Raw genomic sequence first — 20,532 nt, 5'->3', positions numbered from 1 at the left:
ATGTTGGCAGATTATGCATATTAAACATATGTTCTTTTCAATATCTAAATCAATCCAAGGTTCCTAGACACAACTCTAAGTAACCATCTCCATGAAAACAATTCCAAAATCCACTGTACAGAGCTTACCCAAGATAAGAGGATGGCTATCTTATCATTTGAAACAGAGACTTTATTTTGTTATTTTCTGGATTACTCAAATTCCTCAGGAAGTACTCTTACTTCTATTTACACTTTAAAACAAAGTCGATCGAACTAGCCTAAGAGGTAAACCACCAAGAACTTCCAACATAAACACTTTTGATGATGGTGGCGCATCTATTCTGATATCTGCAAAGGATATCATTCAGGACTTCACGTAATATTTCCAGCCAAAATAAAGATAAGCAGATAGTTATAAATACCTAAAAATAATACAGATGGCATACGAGTTGCATCACTAACATAAATGGTGTGAAAGTCAAACTACCTAAATATAGTAGAGGTAAGTTTCTGTTTTCTGTTGATTAAAAAATAATAATAATGATGTTTATACTGTGGCAGATCAAACAAAATTGTAGGTTAGTTAAATTTCAAAATTCACAGTTACTTTATGCTTCTTTAAAAATTTGATCATGCTTTTGATACTTACAAACATGACTATGTTTATGTGGTGTATTTATTTCTTATTGCTGTCATAACAAATTACCACAAATGTAAAGGTTTAAAACAATCAAATTTATTATTTTAGAGTTCAGGAGGTCAGAAATTTGAGATGGGTCTTATATGGCTAAAAACAAGATGGCAGCAGAGCTTAATTCTTTGTAGAGGTCCTAGGGAAGAACACATTCCTGGCCGTTGCTGGCTTCTAGAGGTTGCTCACTCATGGCTGCATCACTTTGGAATCTATTTTCATCATCACATCTCTTCTGACTCTGATGCTGCTCCTCCCTCTTATGAAGACCGTTGTGATTAATGTGAGCCCACATGGATAATCCAGAACAATATTCCCACCTCAAAATCCTAAATTTAGTCGCTTTTGCAAGTAAGGAAACATGTATGCCATAAAAGGTAATATAGTCACATGTTCCAGGGATTAGGATGTGAACATCTTTGGGTGGGAGGGATGAATTATTCTCTCTAACACATGTGGTGGCATAAATAAGAATGCAATTAAATGTTCCAGTGGAAATGGCCTGGGCTTTACAGTAGTCCAACAGCTATGAAACAGTATCATCTCCTCACCCACAGTCTGTCTCATCTGTAACGTGATTACTCCTGGAAGCTCTCATGGAAAAGTGAAGCACAACCGTTTTTGTTTTGTTTTGTTTTGTTTTGTTTTTGTTTTTTTGAGACACAGTCTCTCTCTGTCGCCCAGGCTGGAGTGCAGTGGCATGATCTTGGCTCATTGCAACCTCCACCTCCCAGGTTCAAGCGATTCTCCTGCCTCAGTCTCCGGAGTAGCTGGGACTACAAGCGCGCACCACCATGCCTGGCTAATTTTTGTATTTTTAGTGAAGACGGGGTTTCACCACGTTAGTCAGTCTGGTCTGGAACTCCTGACCTCATGATCCACCCACCTTGGCCTCCCAAAGTGCTGGGATTACAGGCATAAGCCACCATGCCCTGCCCAAGCAGAACTTTTAAAGAAGTCGCCAGAAAACTTCTCTTCATTTTCATGGCCCAGATTTGTATTTCATGTCAAGCCCTGAACCAATCAAGGATCTGAGTAAGAGAACAGGATTATTCTACACAAAATGAATCAAGGCTTACTTCTGAATACTGAATAAGCAAACCACAATATCCATTAGTGAGTTTTCAAAACATATCTTAATAACTATGATGAATAACTCTATAAACACATAACTGCATCTATTCCATAACATGAAGCACTTTGTTTAGAACATTGTATGCCACACATCCAACAATTAATATATACCACTAGTCACTATTTTATGATTATTACTAGCTGGCTTTGTTAGATGGGCTTTTTATTAATGCTGCAGACAAGTATCAAATAATAAACCTTGAAGAACAGGGACTTAAATAATCCCAAAATACATAACTGAGCCTTGAGTCCTGAAAAAGTGGGAATCCAGCAGGCAGAATGGTCTAGCAGCTAGATTTATACCTCATTCCACAACACTACAGCCAGTCTTAGATGGTGGATTCTGAGTTCTTGCGCATCAGATGGTTCATATTAGCTTCCTACCTTTATCTGGCATTTATTCTGTGTAACTAGAGCTCTTATTACAATTCCTTCTCTATTCTAGAGCTCTCAGCACTCTCCTCTCTGCTAGACACAGATAATTCCTCCAGTTTTCTGCTGTTATTTTGCTTCTATTGAGTGATAACTGTCGCAGCCAGAAATCCTGAGGGTTTACCTGCTCCTGGGATGTGGCTCATTGCTGCCCTTGTTGTCCACTGCCCATCACTGATGCTCACATGGTAGACTGCCAGGTCCGTGAAGTTCTCCCAGCACAGCATACCCAAGGGGAGAGGTCTGTTGCGTTTGGGAAACAGAAATTTGCAAACATGAACTAGTGATGCAGGCAAGAAGTGCCCTCTTAATAATGTGATAATGTCACCAAACATCCTGGCCTTAGTAAAGCAAAAGCAGTGAGAAAACTTAATCTGGCATGTTTTAGAACGGGAGTAAGGAACAAACCACTCTCCTGTTCAGGGATTTCGGTCTCGTTTGCTTTCAGTCAGAGTTAAAGTCTCTCATAATAATCCTAAAATCAAAATGATTGACATCCAGCTTTTCAATATGTGAAGAGAATGGCCATTTTAAGAAGGGCAAAATAAAAAGTTGGATAAATTTTGTTTCACTGGAACACTTATGAATGCTTTCCACTGTAGCAAACTGCTTTTTTTCTCCTTTAAACTGGATTGCCAAACATGCTGACTTTAGGACAGAAGCAACTAGACAGATTTTGAGCACTGACTTTATTGTATCTATAAATATTTTAACACCCCTTCATAATTTCCTTTAGTATATAAAGAGCTGGGAGTATACAGGAAACTGAAATGGGTTTCCTAGCACATTATATGTCACACACTAACACTGTGGACAAATGAGCATTTAATAAATGCTTTGGAGGAGTACTAATCTGCCAGCTTGTGTAATGCAACTCTGGAAGATTCGCAATTTGAGAAAGTAAATGTGTCTTCCAATTATGCTTAACTTGTAAGGGAATTTCTAAACCAGATTATACTGCATCGATTGTATTGTTTAGGCATGTAAAATCCCTGTATGTTTTCTACCTAGAAATTGTAAAATTTGACTTAAAAGTAGTTAAAACTCCCTCTTGTGATTCTTGGATCTTACTTTCTTTGACTGTTCCATGCTCTTATTCAAAAGCCCTCCTGGGATCTTGTGATGCCTCAGACTTCCCACTGGCCAATCTGGGTTTACTTTGTCCTCAATTTGTACCATACACTAAATATCCATTCTCACCTCTATTTTTTGTATCTCACCCCTACCTCAGTCAAAAAGCCTGTTCCTTTAGGGTATCAGTTTCAGCTATTAAAAAATAAATATAATAATATGTTATAAAATAAATATAATAAATGTTATAACATTTCACAATCTAAAAAGCATTTATATGTAGTTTCCTTATTTTATCTTTAAAACAGTCCTTTAACATTGATAGGATAGAAGTTATTATTCCTTTTTATAGATGATTAAATTGAGGTTTGTAATAATTAGATGAATTAAGCTAGGCTACATACAAGCAAAGTGGAGAGTGGTGCTCTGAGACACATGCCAGTCTTATGCTTCTTACTTTGCTAGTCCTTGACTGCTCATACTAAATCTCACTAAAATATTTAACCTTGTCCTGGTATTTATCAAGACAATAGTGCCTGTGTCCAGTGGTAAAATAAGTGATTTTTTTCCCAAAAAGATGCAAATATTTTCCTTATATGGATCAATACAGTAGTCAATCTTTGTATTGGTGGATTAGAACTCCTGGAATGTATTATTAAAAACAGACATTTTTAAACCAGGAAGTTCAGGTAGTTAACCATACTTTTATATGCCTCTTCCTCTTTCTCCCATCCATATAGATGAAAATGGGGGAAATGTAAAATACAGTATATGCTAGGCCAAAATTTGAGGTGTGGTAATTTTTGGAAATCCCTCAAGTCTCAAGGGTCTTAGAGAACTGATAGTGTTTAGTGACCTGCAGTTGCAGTGTATCATCCTTGGAGGATTGAAATTGATTTTCTTCATGTTACCATGTGAGAATCCAGAGCCCGCGCCCCCCTGACCTGCTCATTGCCTCAAGAGTGTGCCATGGCGCTAACGGCGAAGGATGTGAGCACTGGGCTTTGAGGGAATCATAAACGGTAGCAGCAGGGCTCTGGTCCTGTGTGCATTGTTTTGAAGTTATTCTTCCAGATTGTGCTTTCATTTAAGTTCATTCTTCTTCTCCGTGTGCTGCCTCATGTGCCAGCTCAATTCTACACTTGCTTTTTATAGCTTCTGAAAAACAAAAATTGGTTGCCCACTAGCTGATGTTATTCTTATTATAAAAGCTTTATGGCTGAAATTTGCAAGCAAAAGTGAAATCTATATCATCTACACTGTACTTATTATCCTATATAAAGCAATGGAAACCTTCAAAAGTGAAGAACCTCCAGTTGTTGGTTAGCCAAGCTTTCAGAGCAATCAATGGCGACAACAAAGCAACGTTATACAGGAATTAGAGTGGCTCTGCTGTGAAGCTGATGAAGCTTAAACTGCAGAGCCCACATTAACACAGGCCTGTTTCCAAGACCTTGAAAGAGGGCCAAGCAGTGTGTTCACATGGTCATGGATTTCTGTAATATTTGCAAAACCAAGGCATTTACCCACAATTGTTTAAAGAGTCATGTTACTTTCCACTCCACACACTCCTCCTTGTGTCTGGTGGCATTAGAGAAGCCATGGGCATTTGAGGAATCTGGCTTAAGAGGGGTTGAGTTGAATTAGGGATACACTTAGTTTGGGCTTACTGACATCTATGTATATGATTCTCAGGCATATCTGTGTGACATGAAATCATTGCTAGCCATCCCTTTATAGGAACAGCAGCCAGATGCGCTCCTGCAGCCCACTTCTCTTAACCTGTGCCAGCATACCTAGCATTGTGACAGAAAAGGCAGAGGCAGAGGGCCCATCACAACAGAAGCATGTCCTCTGGGAAAAACTGTGAGAATCATCACACTTGTAAATTTGTCATCAAAAACCTCATCAGCACCCAATGAATATAAAAGGTATCTTCTGTCAGGAATATACTTAAAAATGTAGCATATGCAATTCCAAACACACCATCTATATAGCTCACCCTAATTTATTTTTCAGGGGAACCAATAAAAATGGAATATATCAGAATTCCTGTGTATTTCAGGGCACAAAGCATAGCAGTGACAGTAGAAAGTTTAGTTCTAACAATTCACATATGAAAGAAACTTGATAGAGATTGTCCCAAATGTGATAATAATCTTAAGATTTCTAGGACATTACCAATAATGATTTGTGAAGCTGCAAAAATATTTCTAAGCTAAAAATATGGATAAACTTCTAATGATCATGTTAAGAATTACTGAAGTATATTAGTGTCTCTATTAAAATATAAGTTTTTATTATATGAAGATGCAATCAAAGAGTATGCATCCAAAAACTAGAAAAATATGGAGGTTGTGTTAAGCAATGAATTAGCTTTAAAAAGTTAGTCTTTTTTGTCTGGAATTAGGAATATGGCCATTTTTTGGAATTTGTACATTGGCCTGAATTTTTTCTCATTCTAAATAAAAGTGTTTGAACAGGCCCACTCTCCCTTGACATTTTTAGGATCTAGGGAATAGTACAACAGAGGTGCACCCATACCATGTGATTAAATGTGTAAATTTTAAACATGCTAACAATTATAAATAAATTATAATCTCCAATCTTCACAAGTATACCTCCATATTGATAAATCTGAGAAAAATGTTTTTTAAAAAGGTTGTTTTTAGATGACTAAAAGTTGGGCAAATGTCATGACTGAAATTAATTATTGTATAGATCCAGGTATTCTGTTGAGGGGATGGTGATTTTCATATGGCAAAAACAAAAATGTACATAATTCATAAATTAAAGATTTTTTTTCCTTTTTTTACTTTTCAACAAGAGCACTATGTATATTGTAATATTCAAGATTTTAGATAGTTTGTATTTTATTGATAATGATGCCATATTATCAACTTTTTTTGAGTATTTAATAAATTTTTAAATGAATTCAATTTGAAGGAACTTTGTTGAGACAGTAGCAACTGGAATTATCAATAAACTTATTAAAGTGATACTTAGATTGAGATTTGAACCATTAGTTTTAAATTATCATGTTCAAACATTATAAGAATTCATACATGATGTATTATTGTTACAAAAAGTATTGTCAAACATTTTAATTTTATCCTATAAAATTAAGATCCTATAGCTGTCACTTATATTGTAATTTATATTCTCTTAAGGCAATATCTAGATGCACATAGTGAGGTAAAGAATGTATATTCACTTCAATCGCTTGTATCTAGAGCTATGTATATACTAATTTAAGAATAATATGAATCGTCTACCCCTGAAAAGTGTTTTTCAGCTGCCATTACTACAACCGTTGTGAGCACCATGCTTATTGTGGAAGCACCTCTGAATTCATACAAAAAAAATGTATAGAAGCATAAGAAAATAAACAAATAAGAGAACTAATGCATGCATAAATCCTTGGCAGTACTGGGAAACTTCAAGAAGCTAGACTCTCTTGCAGTGATGCTTGCTCAGCAGAAGGAATTAACAAGATAATTAATTTGTCTTTTCTCTTAACCTAGTACTTTTGCTGCTCAAATCACCTCTAAGTTTGATGTACATCTCAGATGTTGACAGCAGCAAACTCCCCAAATCTTCCTGATGTATAGACATGGTCACCTTTTGTTTTGAGACCATAGAACATGAAATGTGGAAAAGCCTTTCCCTGTGGCCTAAAAGGTGTCAGTCATGGAGGCACAGGTTTGGGTTTACAGGTGGCTCTGAGTTAGCTTTGTGTGTCAAAATCCCAAGTGACAGAGGAGCTGGGGTTCTTTAATAAACTGTATGTATGTTTATGCATGTATGTCTCTGTCCATAACAGGGACCCCCTCTTGCCCAGGTTTAAGGGCAACCCTAATATAATAGTTTTCTATTTATAGTTTAGTTTTTCTTAAAATAGATCCTGAAAATAAACAAACTTCAGCCTCCATAAAACCTGGGTGTCCCCATGGAGATAACTTAGATAACTTCTGGGTAAACATGGCTGATTATATATATTATATGTGTTTGCTACAATTCTTTTCCAAACCTCACTAAAATGCCTAACTAGTGATTTTTCTTAAAGTCATAAACTCCCAAGAGAAAATAACAGAAAAGGATCCAACAACAACAGGATTTAGAAAGCTAAAAAACAGATGTGTGAGTGGTAACTAAATTAGCAGATGAATGAAGGTTAAAACTTAAGTCAACCTTGGAGACTTTTTTGTTTTTTTCTTTTTTTTTTCACATCCCACATCCATCGCCTCAGATAATTCTGCTGGCTCTACCTTCAAAACACACCAAGAATCTCATCACTGTTTACTACCTTTATTAGTTCTACCTGTTGTTGTGGGTTGAAGTGTATCCCCCCAAAAGGAATATGTTGAAGCCCTACCTTTGGTATTTAAAAATGAGACCTTATTAAGAAATAGTGTCTTTGCAGATGTAATCAAGTTAAGATGAAGTCATACTGGATTAGGGACAGGCCATGCTTATAAGGAGAGAGAAATTTTCAGACATGGACATAATCTGAGGGAAAGATGGCCCTGTAAAGACAAAAACAGAGATTGCAGTTTTGCTGCCACAAGCCAAGGAACACCAGGGGTTTGCTGACAAACTCTGGAAGCTGGAGGAGGCAAGAAAGGATTCTTTCCTAGAGCCTTCAGATGAAGAGTGGCCCTGCTAACACCTTGATCTCAAACTTCTAGCCTCCAGACTATTAGAGAATACATTTTTGGTTGTTTTACATCACTCAGTTTATGGTAATTTGTTAGAGCAGTCCTAGGAAATGAATACACCTACATTATCCTATTATCTCTTGCCTAGACTAATGAAGTCATTCCTAACTGATTACTGTTCTTCTACCCTGGTGTCTCCTTTCATCTATTCTTAACACAGAACTAGTGATCTTCCTAAAATATACATTCAGTCATGTCGTTTTCATACTTAACAGCCTGCGTTGGCATTCTATTTCCTTCAGAGTAAAAGCCAACATCTGCGCAATGGCAGATAAGGCCCTACATAATCAGAGTAGACTTCTGCCACCCAGCCTTACCTCTTCTCTGCCTTTCTCATCACCTGCTGCATTACATTTCACCCCTTCCACTCCAGCCACACTGACCTTCTTGCTGTTCATCAAACACATAAGGTAGGTCTCACCTCTGAGCCTTGGCACAGGTGGATCCCCCTGTCTGCAATACCGTCACTTAGCTATTCCCTTGAGTAACACCTTCCCTTCCATCAAGGCTCTACTCAGTCCACAGCTTTAATAAGTCTTATCATAATGATTCTTTTAAAACTGCCCCTTGCCCTTCATCTCCTTACAATGATAATCCTATTACCACATTCTGACATTTTCTTCATGATACTAGTCACTCCCTAAAATATTAAGTATTTTATTTAGTTACCATGAGTCTCTTTTATCAACTGTTTCTTATACTCCATAAGTTCCTTGAAGACAGGAATGTTGTTTTTGTTTGCTATCATATACCAAGTGCCTAATCCCTGCTTGGCATATGATAATAAATATCTGTTGAATGAATTTGTTGTATTGATTGGAGAACCTCAAAAGCATGCTAAAGTCCATCAAAGAACCCCAGGAATACCAAGGTACTGCTGATGAGCAGAACTAAAAATAGGAAGATGGGAAAATTGTTGGAAGACTTATGTACATAGCTATTGGTTCACTGGATCTCTTCCACCTTCCAGAAACAAGTGATAGGTTTAATTTCTAGAGAGAGTTTCTAGGAGATTTTAGGGGTTGGGGAATGATTTCAATAGTATTAAATGAAATTTGCTCACTGGACAGGATGATCTCAAAGCCTCTTAGGTTATTTGATTCAAAAAATATTGAAGCTCACAGCCCAAGAGAAAATATTTTCTGATGCAAAACGTTGAAGGTGCTCCCAAAGAAATGACCCAGCCACATCACCCATACCAGGCCATGTGAAGGTGCTCCTTCACACTGGACACCTAATAAACTCTTAGTGCCTTATCCTAAAACATGAAGGGATTACCAGACATTAAAGGAGAGCCTCGAATTTGAAAGACCTTCCTGACAAGCAATAGAATAAAGCAAGTTTAAATATTTCTTTATAAAATATGAATATAACTTTAAGAACACTATGACAAAAATAAAATCTTGTTTTACAAGAAATACTTCCAACTAAATAGATCTATTTTTTTTTTTTTTTTTTTTTTTTTTTTTTTTGAGACGGAGTCTCTATCGCCCAGGCTGGAGTGCAGTGGCTCAGTCTCAGCTCACTGCAAGCTCCGTCTCCTGGGTTCACACCATTCTCCTGCCTCAGCCTCCCGAGTAGCTGGGACTACAGATGCCCACCACCACGCCCGGCTAATTTTTTTTGCATTTTTAGTACAGACGGGAGTTGTCTCGATCTCCTGACCTCGTGATCCACCCGTCTCGGCCTCCCAAAGTGCTGGGATTACAGGTGTGAGCCACCGCACCCGGCCTAAATAGATCTATTTTAGGCCTTAAATATCAAGAACTTGTGACAATGATAGTCTGATATTTTTCAGAAACCAGACCAATAAATTGTTTCCCAGGCATTTGAGATCATAATTGATGTCAGACACAATAAAACACCATTTCATTTCAATTTGGCTATCAATGTTCTAGTTGTCTCATTTTGTTTAGACTCTTTTTGTTGCTGTTTTGTTTTGTTTTTTTGAGCCTGAGGCTCTGTCTCCAGGCTGGAGTGCAGTGGCGTGATCTCGGCTCACTGCAACCTCCGCGTCCTCGGTTCAAATGATCCTTCAGCCTCAGCCTCCTGAGTAGCTGGGACTACAGGCGTGCGCCACCACGCTCAGCTAATTTTTTGTATTTTTAGTAGAGACGAGGTTTCACCATGTTGGTCGGGATGGTCTCAATCTCTTGACCTCGTGATCTGCCCACCTCAGCCTCCCAAAGTGCTGGGATTACAGGTGTGAGCCACCCGGCCGGCCTGTTTAGAATCTTTAAATTCAAAGTACTTCATGCCACTTTACAAATATTTGTTGAGCTTCTACTATGTGCAAGACATTTTTAAGTGCTGGGAAAATGTATAAATAATAATATTATCATTTCACTATCACTGAGAGATAGGCTGGACAGTATTTAGTATTTTTGTTTTGTGACCAGAAAGAGGTGAGACATAGAGATTATGTGATTTAGGCAAAATGAAACCATTAGCTAGAAAATCTCACTGTGGTAAATCCTCCCAACTGACAAGGCCCAAATTCTTTTGGGAATTTCGATTTGATGAAGTTTCTCATCTGATTTTCTGCTTATCAAGTGCCTACCTAGGAATTCCCATGGTTTATTACATCAAAAGGCACAGATAACATTTGAGGTTTTTTTTAAAAAAGCATTTTGAAGTCCCTCTCCCCAGCTCCACCCACACATTTTATTTTCACCTACTAAAGGGGGAAGCATTAGTTTAAGATAACACCAAAAAGACCATTGGCTCAGGCAATTACTTGATTTCCTCTCCTTGAAAATGTCATGCACATTTTAAACACATTGACAAGCAAGGTTTGAAATGCTTGTCACATTTGGAGATGCTACCAAATGCAGTCTGCACAGATTAATGGATCTTTGGATTAAAAGCTATTACTAGGTTCAATCTTTGTGATATTTTTTCAATCTTCAGTGTAGGGACAACATTCTCCTCTCTTATTCTTATTTTCCAAAGTTTTCTGAGACCCACTGTAATAGTGAAGATCCTCTCAGCTACAAGTTGTAGAAACTTTGATTAAAATTGGCTTAAATCACATGATAATGTTTTCATATTTTCATTTTACTGGAAATCCAGTGGATTCTAGAGAGGTTAGGTCACATGCTCAAAGATATTATCAAAGACAGAGATTATTCTTATATCTTGCTTTTCCATTTTTGGAGGTAGCTCTTCCTTTTTACTAGTGATAAAATAGCTGTAACAATTTCAGGAGGCACATCTATACATGACAACAATCAGGAGAAGAAAAGAGATTAGCTTTTATAGGTCCCTGGGAGCAAAATGTAATTTCCCAGAAGCCCCTGTTGCCAAATTCTTTTCATTCTCTGTTGGCCAGAACTGGATCACATGCTCACTTCAGAATCAGTTACTGATAAGTATAAGTATGATTATATAATATAAAAATCTGGGACATAATAGATGAAATAGATTTTAGGGAGTAAACTACACTCTTCTCTTCTTTGTCTTCTGCTTGTTTCTCATTGGCTACCTAGTCCTCCTTTTACTAGGTTGGTGCTCCTGTGTGATGACTAACCTTAGTTTAAAGAATCAGAATGCACCTGTTCTGGGCCACCATTAACACCAAATCCAAGGATATATTAAGTTTCAGTTTCATTAATTTAAATGCAATGATAATCACAAATTTGGAATTACTTATTATCACCTCATGCCTCTTGCCACAATGCCCCTTCATTAACAGATAATTCAGGACAAATAGAATCAGAAAATTTGAATTTCAGTCTTATCTCTTTCACTTACAAACTGTGTGACATTAGACAAATTACTATGTCTGCCAATCTCAATTTCTACATTAATAAATTGGAGATTGTTGAGTCTCTCTATATTATTGAAGCTTATTGGGATTATTAAGTAAAATCATCTGAAACAATGTTGAAATTTTAAAGGCTATATGGAGCTACAATTTATTGAGAATTTGAGACAGGTACTATGTTAATGACTTCAAAGAACATTTCCTTTGATCTTTACAATAATTTTATAAGGAAAGTATTATTCCTGTTTTACATATGAGGAAATTGATACTCAGAGATTAAATGACTTGCCCTAGTAGTGACAGCTGAGATTTCAACTAAACTGATGCCAAAACTCATGAGCTCAAATGCCATTATCTACAGATACATGGAAGTGTTATTACTATTTCTGAAAATTCACTCACATACAGCACCCTCACTATACTCCTATTATGTCATCTTATACATTAATCCATAATATTTATTGAGCATTATGTGTCAGATATTAGGATGAATGCTGAAAAGAATCCAGATAATTACATGAGTTGCTTCCTGTTATCGAGGAAAGTATAATCTAGCCAGGGAAACTAAAATAACTGATCATTCAAAGGAATCAGCAATAAATGTGAACGGACTGGCACAAGCCATAGCTGATGCAGAATTTGTGTACTATGGGAGAAGCAGCTTAGGTTTGTGGATAGCCATGAGGTTCAAGAAGAAGGTAGACTCTAGCTGGTCAGATAAAATTAATACAGAACATGAAAATGAGGAAAGATATTCCAAGTTAGTCAATATAAATCATCCTAGGGCATAGACCAGTGAATAAGAACCTCTGGGGAGGAATAAACTAACTTATCTGCCCTGGAATTAGAAGGTCTATGTAAAGAGACCTGAAGATTGATGTTGATGAGAAACTGTCATAATAGTCCTTCACCAGGAAGAAACTATTTTCTCAGGCTGAAGAGTTGGGATACAGGGTATCGTAACGGGCCAGGTAATGAGCAAGAACCCTCCTGACGGGAAATGGTAGAGTCAGATTTTGTCATTTTCTGATTTTTTAAAATATTCTTAAAAACATTCCATTTATTTACAGATGTATGAAGAGACAAATTATTGGTCTACTGAGATCATGTTTCTTACAGTGTTAGAGTGAGAGCCCACTGTCTTCCAGATTCCCCAACTCCTCTCACTTAACTTCACATTTCATAATCACACATGTAATATTCATAGATCAGTTTCCCCTAGGGTATGGTTAAAGGGTAGGAGTTGTTGGAGATTTTAGATTTCTGTCAAGACTCCAGGATTGTTCTGAAGACCAAGCCCTCCTCAAATTATTTCTGATAACACTTAGTTCTAAGAGGTCTTGAGAACATAGTATCTTGGGGGTTAGAATGATATCTGCAGTCTTCCCCCTAAAACGCCTGGAATCATCCCTCATTTCCATCTTTGTACAACTCTCATCAAGATGAGAGTGCTTCTAAAACTTATTTGCTGTCTATATGGGTTTCTTTGTGCTCATGTATTTTAATTTTTGACAAAGAAGTCTTCATAGAAGCATTTGGACCTTCTTAAAAAGCTAATAGTATGATTTAATATCTACTCCTAAATATATCAAATTCTAAATATACCAAAAAAAATTAGAAAAAAAATCTACATTTGTATGGGTTAAATGGTATGAAGTTTCATTTAGACAGTAGTGAGAGGTGAAGCCAGCTGGACTTCCTGGGTCGAGTGGGGACTTGGAGAACTTTTCTGTCTAGCTAGAGGATTGTAAAGGCACCAATCAGCACTCTGTAAAAACGCACCAATCAGTGCTTTGTGTCTAGCTAAATGATTGTAAATGCACCAATCAGCACTCTGTAAAAATGCACCAATCAGCACTCTGTGTCTAGCTAAAGGTTTGTAAATGCACCAATCAGCACTCTGTAAAATGGACCAATCAGCGCTCTGTAAAATGGATCAATCAGCAGGACATGGAGGAGGGCAAAATAAGAGAATAAAAGCTGGCCACCTGAGCCAGCAGTGGCAACCTGCTCAGGTCCCATTCCATGCTGTGGAAGCTTTGTTCTTTCGCTCTTCACAATAAATCTTGCTGCTGCTCACTCATTGGGTCTGCACTACCTTTATGAGCTGTAACACTCACTGTGAGGGTCTGTGGCTTCACTCCTAAAGTCAGTGAGACCACGAACCAACCAGGAGTAACAAACAACTCCAGATGCACCACCTTTAAGAGCTGTAACACTCACTGTGAAGGTCCGCAGCTTCACTCCTGAAGTCAGCGAGACCACGAACCCACAAGAAGGAAGAAACTCTGGACACATCTGAACATCTGAAGGAACAAACTCCGGACACACCATCTTTAAGAGCTGTAACACTCACCTTGAAGGTCCGCGGCTTCATTCTTGAAGTCAGCGAAACCAAGAACCCACCGGAAGGAATAAATTCTGGACACATTTTGGCGACCCAGATGGGTCACCAAGCGGTGAATACCACTGGACCCCTTTCACTTGCTGTTCTGTCCTATTTTTCCTTAGAATTCAGGGGCTAAATACAGAGCACCTGTCGGCCAGTTAAAAGCGACTAGCGCAGCCGCTGGCCTAAAGACACGGGTGTCAGGCTTTCTGGGAAAGGGCTCTCAGTTTGTCTGGAACCAGCTTCCGCTTTTCCTGTACTTCTGGGCTGAGCCAAGGGTCGACAGAGAGGAAAGCCATTCAGCTCTGGGGTCCTGACAACAACTTGGTTGACCCTGCCGCCATGAGTGGAAGTCTCAAAGTCTTGTCACCCAAGCAAGACTCGCCCATCTATCCTATGTATCCTGATCCTTGCCTCCTGGGTCCTAATGCTTGCCAGACAAACTTCCTCTTGCCGCTCTTCTCTGAGGCTAGTCCCGCTTCTAAAAACCACTCCCTGTCTCTGGTGCTTTTCTAATTTCTCCTGTAAGAATGATTTCTAGTATAAACTCCAGGACTCTATTCCCTTCTTTAGGCACCCGGGCTCACCAATCAGGAAGACATAATTCTTGCCCAAAGCCCTGTCGGGGTCGGGGACTATCTGGAATTTTAGGATCCCTCCTCAGACAAGCAGGCCTAACAAAAGCTATTCCTGAAGCTAGGATATGGGTAGCTTCAGAAATGGTATCTTTCCTATTCATATAAGTGAGGACAAAAGGCATCACTCTTCCAACTCTGGAGATCCCTTCCCTCCCTCAGGGTATAGCCCTCCAGTTCATTTTTGGGGCATGACATCTTTATAGGACAGTGGTAAGGTCTCAATACTAACAGGAGAATGCTTAGGACTCTAACAGGTTTTCGAGAATGTGTTGGTAAGGGCCACTAAATCCAACTTTCCTCAGTCCTCCTTGTGGTCTAGGAGGAAAACTAGTGTTTCTGCTGCTGCATCGGTGAGTGCAACTATTCCGATCAGCAGGGTCCAGGGACCATTGCAGGTTCTTGGGCAGGGGGAGAAACAAACAAACCAAAACTGTGGGCAGTTTTGTCTTTTAGATGGGAAACACTCAGGCATCAACAGGCTCACTCTTGAAATGCATCCTAAGCCATTGGGACCAATTTGACCCACAAACCCTGAAAAAGAGGCATCTCATTTTTTTCTGCACTGTGGCCTGGCCCCAATATTCTCTCTCTGATGGGGAAAAATGGCCACCTGAGGGAAGTATAAATTACAATACTATCCTGCAGCTTGACCTTTGCTGTAAGAGGGAAGGCAAATGGAGTGAAATACCTTATGTCCAAGCTTTCTTTTCATTGAAGGAGAATCCAGAACTATGCAACGCTTGCAATTTACATCCCACAGGAGGACCTCTCAGCTTACCTCCATATTCTAGCCTCCCTATAGCTCCCCTTCCTATTAATGATAAGCCTCCCCTAATCTCCCCTGCCCAGAAGGAAATAAGCAAAGAAACCTCCAAAGGACCACAAAAACCCCCAGGCTATCGGTTATGTCCCCTTCAAGCTGTAGGGGGAGGGGAATTTGGCCCAACTTGGGTACATGTCCCCTTCTCCTTCTGTGATTTAAAGCAGATCAAGGCAGACCTGGGGAAGTTTTCAGATTATCCTGATAGGTACATAGATGTCTACAGGGTCTAGGGCAAACCCTTGATCTCACTTGGAGAGATGTCATGCTATTGTTAGATCAAACCCTGGCCTTTAATGAAAAGAAAGCAGCTTTAGCTATAGCCCGAGAGTGTGGAGATACCTAGAAAGGGACAAATTCCCTACCAGTCAGCAAGCCGTCCCCAGTATGGATCACCACTGGGCCCTCAACTCAGATCATGGGGACTGGAGTCGCAAACATCTGTTGACCTGTGTTCTAGAAGGACTGAGGAGAATTAGGAAAAAGCCCACGAATTATTTAATGATGTCTGCAATAACTCAGGGAAAGAAAGAAAATCCTTTTGCCTTCCTCAAGCGGCTACAGGAGGCCTTAAGAAAATACACTTCCCTGTCACCCAACTCACTAGAGGGTCAATTGATCCTAAAAGATAAGTTTATTACCCAATCAGGTGCAAGTATCAGGAGAAAGCTCCAAAAGCGAGCCCTGGGCCCTGAACAAAATCTGGAGGCATTATTAAACCTGGCAATCTCGGTGTTCTATAATAGGGACCAAGAGGAATAGGCCCAAAAGGAAAAGCAAGATCAGAGAAAGGCCGCAGCCTTAGCCATGGCACTCATAAAAACAAACCCTGGTGGTTCAGAGAGGGCAGAAAATGGAGCAGGCCAATCACCTGGTAGGGCTTGTTATCAGTGTGGTTTACAAGGACACTTTAAAAAAGATTGTCCAACGAGAAACAAGCCACCCCCTCATCCATGTCCACTATGCCAAGGCAATCACTGGAAGGTGCACTGCCCCAGAGTGTAAAGGTCCTCTAGGCCAGAAGCCCAAAACCAGATGGTCCAACAACAGGACTGAGGGTGCCCAGGGCAAGTGCCAGCTCATGTCATCACCCTCACTGGGCCCTGGGTACATTTAACCATTGAGGGCCAGGAAATTGACTTCCTCCTGGACACTGGCGTGGCTTTCTCAGTGTTAATCTCCTGTCCTGGACAGCTGTCCTCAAGGTCCCTTACCATCCGAGGAATCCTGGTTCAGCCTGTAATCAGGTATTTCTCCCGCCTCCTCAGTTGTAATTGGGAGACTTTGCTACAGATAGTAAGTATGCTTATCTAATCCTACATATACATGCTGCAATATGGAAAAAAGAGAATTCATAACCTCTGGGGGAACCCCCATTAAAAAGCACAAGGAAATCACTGAGTTATTGGATGCAGTGCAAAAACCCAAGGAGGTGGCAGTCTTACACTGCCAAAGCCACCAAAAAGGGGAAAGAGGGGAGAACAGCAGCATAAGCAGCTGGCAGAGGCAGGGAAAGACCAGCGGAAAGGAAAGGGAGAAAGAGAGGAGGAAAGAGAGAAGAGACAGACAAAGAGGGAGTCAGAGAGAGAGAGAGACAGAAAGTCAAAGAGAGATAAGAAGAGACAGACAAAGAGGGAGCCAGAAAGAGAGAGACAAAGAAGTCAAACAGAAATAAAGAGAGATGGATGTAGTAAAGAAAAAAGTGTGCCCTATTTCTTTAAAAGCCAGGGTAAATTTAAAACCTATAATTGATCATTCATGGTCTTCTCTGTAACCCTATAACACTCCAATACCACCTTGTTGTCAGTGTAAACAAGGGTGTAGCCAGAAAACACTGAGGCCACTGACAACCCATAGCCTTCCTATCAAAAATCCTTAACCCAGCAGGTTTCCTAATAGGGGATCTAAATCTTAATTACCCTACAAAGGTCTGACCAGACCTAGGAGGAACTCCCTTCAGGACAGGATGATAGATGGTTCCTCCCAGGTGATTAAGGAAAAAAGACACAATGGGTATTCAGTAAGTGATAAGGAAACTCTTGTAGCAGAGTTAGGAAAATTGCCTAATAATTGGTCTGCTCAAACATGTGAGCTGTTTGCACTCAGACAAACCTTAAAGTACTTACAGAATCAGGAAGGAGCCTTCTATACCAATTCTAAGTTAATATGGACTGAATGAGGTTATATTAATAGCAAAGAAAAATTAAAATCCCAAACTTAGAAGGTTTTCAACAAAAGTAAAATTTGCTGAAAGTTAATAGTGTAACATGTATTATCCTAATACCACACACTCTTAAAGGATTTCTCAGACAGTTTGCAAGAAATAACGAAATCTATCCTTACTCTACAATCCCAAATAGACTCTTTGGCAGTAGTGACTCTCCAAAACCGCCGAGGCCTAGACCTCCTCACTGCTGAGAAAGGAGGGCTCTGCCCCTTCTTAGGGGAAGAGTGTTGTTTTTACACTAACCAGTCAGGAATAGTATGAGATGCCACCCGTCATTTACAGGAAAAGGCTTCTGAAATCAGACAACACCTTTCAAAATCTTATACCAACCTCTGGAGTTGGGTGACATGGCTTCTCTCCTTTCTAGGTCCTGTGACAGCCATCTTGCTAATACTCGCCTTCAGGCCCTGTATTTTTAACCTCCTCATCAAATTTGTTTCCTCTAGGATCGAGGCCATCAAGCTACAGATGGTCTTACAAATGGAACCCCAAATGAGCTCAACTAACAATTTCTACCGAGGACCCCTGGACTGACCCACTGGCCCTTTCACTGGCCTAAAGAGTTCCCCTCTGGAGGACACTACAACTGCAGACCCCCTTCTTCACCCTTATCCAGCAGGAAGTAGCTAGCGCAATCATCACCCAATTCCCAATAGCAGTTGGGGTGTCCTGTTTAGAAGGGGGATTGAGAGGTGAAGCCAGCTGGACTTCCTGGGTTGAGTGGGGACTTGGAGAATTTTTCTCTCTAGCTAGAGGATTGTAAATGCACCAATCAGCACTCTGTAAAAACACACCAATCAGCGTTCTGTGTCTAGCTAAAGAATTGTAAACACACCAATCAGCACTCTGTAAAAATACACCAATCACTGCTCTGTGTCTAGCTAAAGGTTTGTAAACGCATGAATCAGCACTCTAAAAACACACCAACCAGTGCTGTGTCTAGCTAAAGGTTTGTTAATGCACCAATTGGCACACTGTAAAAACACACCAATCAGTGCTCTGTGTCTAGCTAAAAGTTTGTAAATGCGCCAATCAGCACTCTGTAAAAACAGACCAATCAGCACTCTGTAAAATGGACCAATCAGCACTCTGTAAAATGGATCAATCAGCAGGACGTTGAGGGGGCCAAATAAGGGAACAAAAGCTGGCCACCCGAGCCAGCAGCAGCAACCTGCTCGGGTCCCCTTCCATGCTGTGGAAGCTTTGTTCTTTCACTCTTCACAATAAATCTTGCTGCTGCTCACTGTTTGGGTCCACACTACCTTTATGAGCTGTAACACTCATTACGAGGGTCTGTGGCTTCACTCCTGAAGTCAGCAAGACCACGAACCCACAGGGAGGAACAAACAACTCTGGATGAGCCACCTTTAAGAGCTGTAACACTCACTGTGAAGGTCTGCAGCTTCACTCCTGAAGTCAGCGAGACCACGAACTCACCAGAATGAAGAACCTCTGGACACATCTGAACATCTGAAGGAACAAACTCCGAACACACCATCTTTAAGAGCTGTAACACTCACCGTGTAGGTCCATGGCTTCATTGGACCACTGACTTCATTGAAGTCAGTGAGACCAAGAACCCACCAGAAGGAATAAATTCTGGATGCAGTAGGAATAAGTTTTTTGTGATCTATTGGACAGTTTGTCACGATAGTTAATAGCAATGTGTGGTATATTTCAAAAACTGCTAAGAGAATAAATTTGAAGTTGTTCTCACAACAGAAAAGATAAGAATTTGAGAAGGATATGTTAATTAGCTTGACATTTCACATTTCACAGTGTATACATTTTATACATATAAGATCACTTTTTACCCCACAAATACATACAATTATAATGTTTTAGTTTCCAATAAAATAAAAATTCAAAATAAACAAAAATAATAAAATAAATAAATAAAAATTTAAAATCCCAAATTCTGCACCGCTGCCCCCAAGGCTATGTTCTCTTAAGAGAAAGCCTGCAAAACTTTTCCTCTCCCCCACATTTTCATGTGCAGGGATTTATCCCAGTGTCTTTGAACTTCCTTGGATTAAATGGAAAATGTTTTACAACTAGTAGCTCAGTTTATACTCTTCATGATCTTTTAAACGCTCCCCACACATACACACACACAAAAACACCAATGTTCCAATATAGAAAACATTACATCCCCTCTCATATTTTGCCTTGGGAGTTTCATTTTTACCAAGTTTGTTACAGTATCCATTCCAAATAAGTCAAAGAATTGAAAATATATAAATTAAGACTACATTTTTTAGAATTCTTTTTAGTTTTTAGCAACACATTAAAATCCCATAATAAAACTATTGAAGTATAACATATGCATATGCCCATGAAACTATAACCACAATCAAGATTCTGAATGTTTCCACAACATCCTAAAGTTTTCTTGTGCTTCCTTCCCATTCCATCTCTTCCTATATCCCTGTCTCCAGGCAATCACTAATCTGCTTTTATTGTTCTAGATTAGTTTGCATTTTCTAGAATTCTATATTAGTGGTAAATAACAGTATGTACATTTGTGTCTAACTTCTTACACTCAGCACAATGATTCTTGAGGTTCATCCATAGTGTTGCATGCATCAGTAATGTGTGCCTTTTCATTGGTAAATAGTATTCCATTTGTATTGCAGCACCCCATTTGTTTATTTATTCATCTATT

The sequence above is a fragment of the Pongo pygmaeus genome, chromosome 11, assembly GCF_028885625.2.
Source record: "Pongo pygmaeus isolate AG05252 chromosome 11, NHGRI_mPonPyg2-v2.0_pri, whole genome shotgun sequence".
Classification (NCBI taxonomy): domain Eukaryota; kingdom Metazoa; phylum Chordata; class Mammalia; order Primates; family Hominidae; genus Pongo; species Pongo pygmaeus.
The sequence above is the reverse complement of the archived record's forward strand: the minus strand, read 5'-3'. Positions refer to the sequence as shown.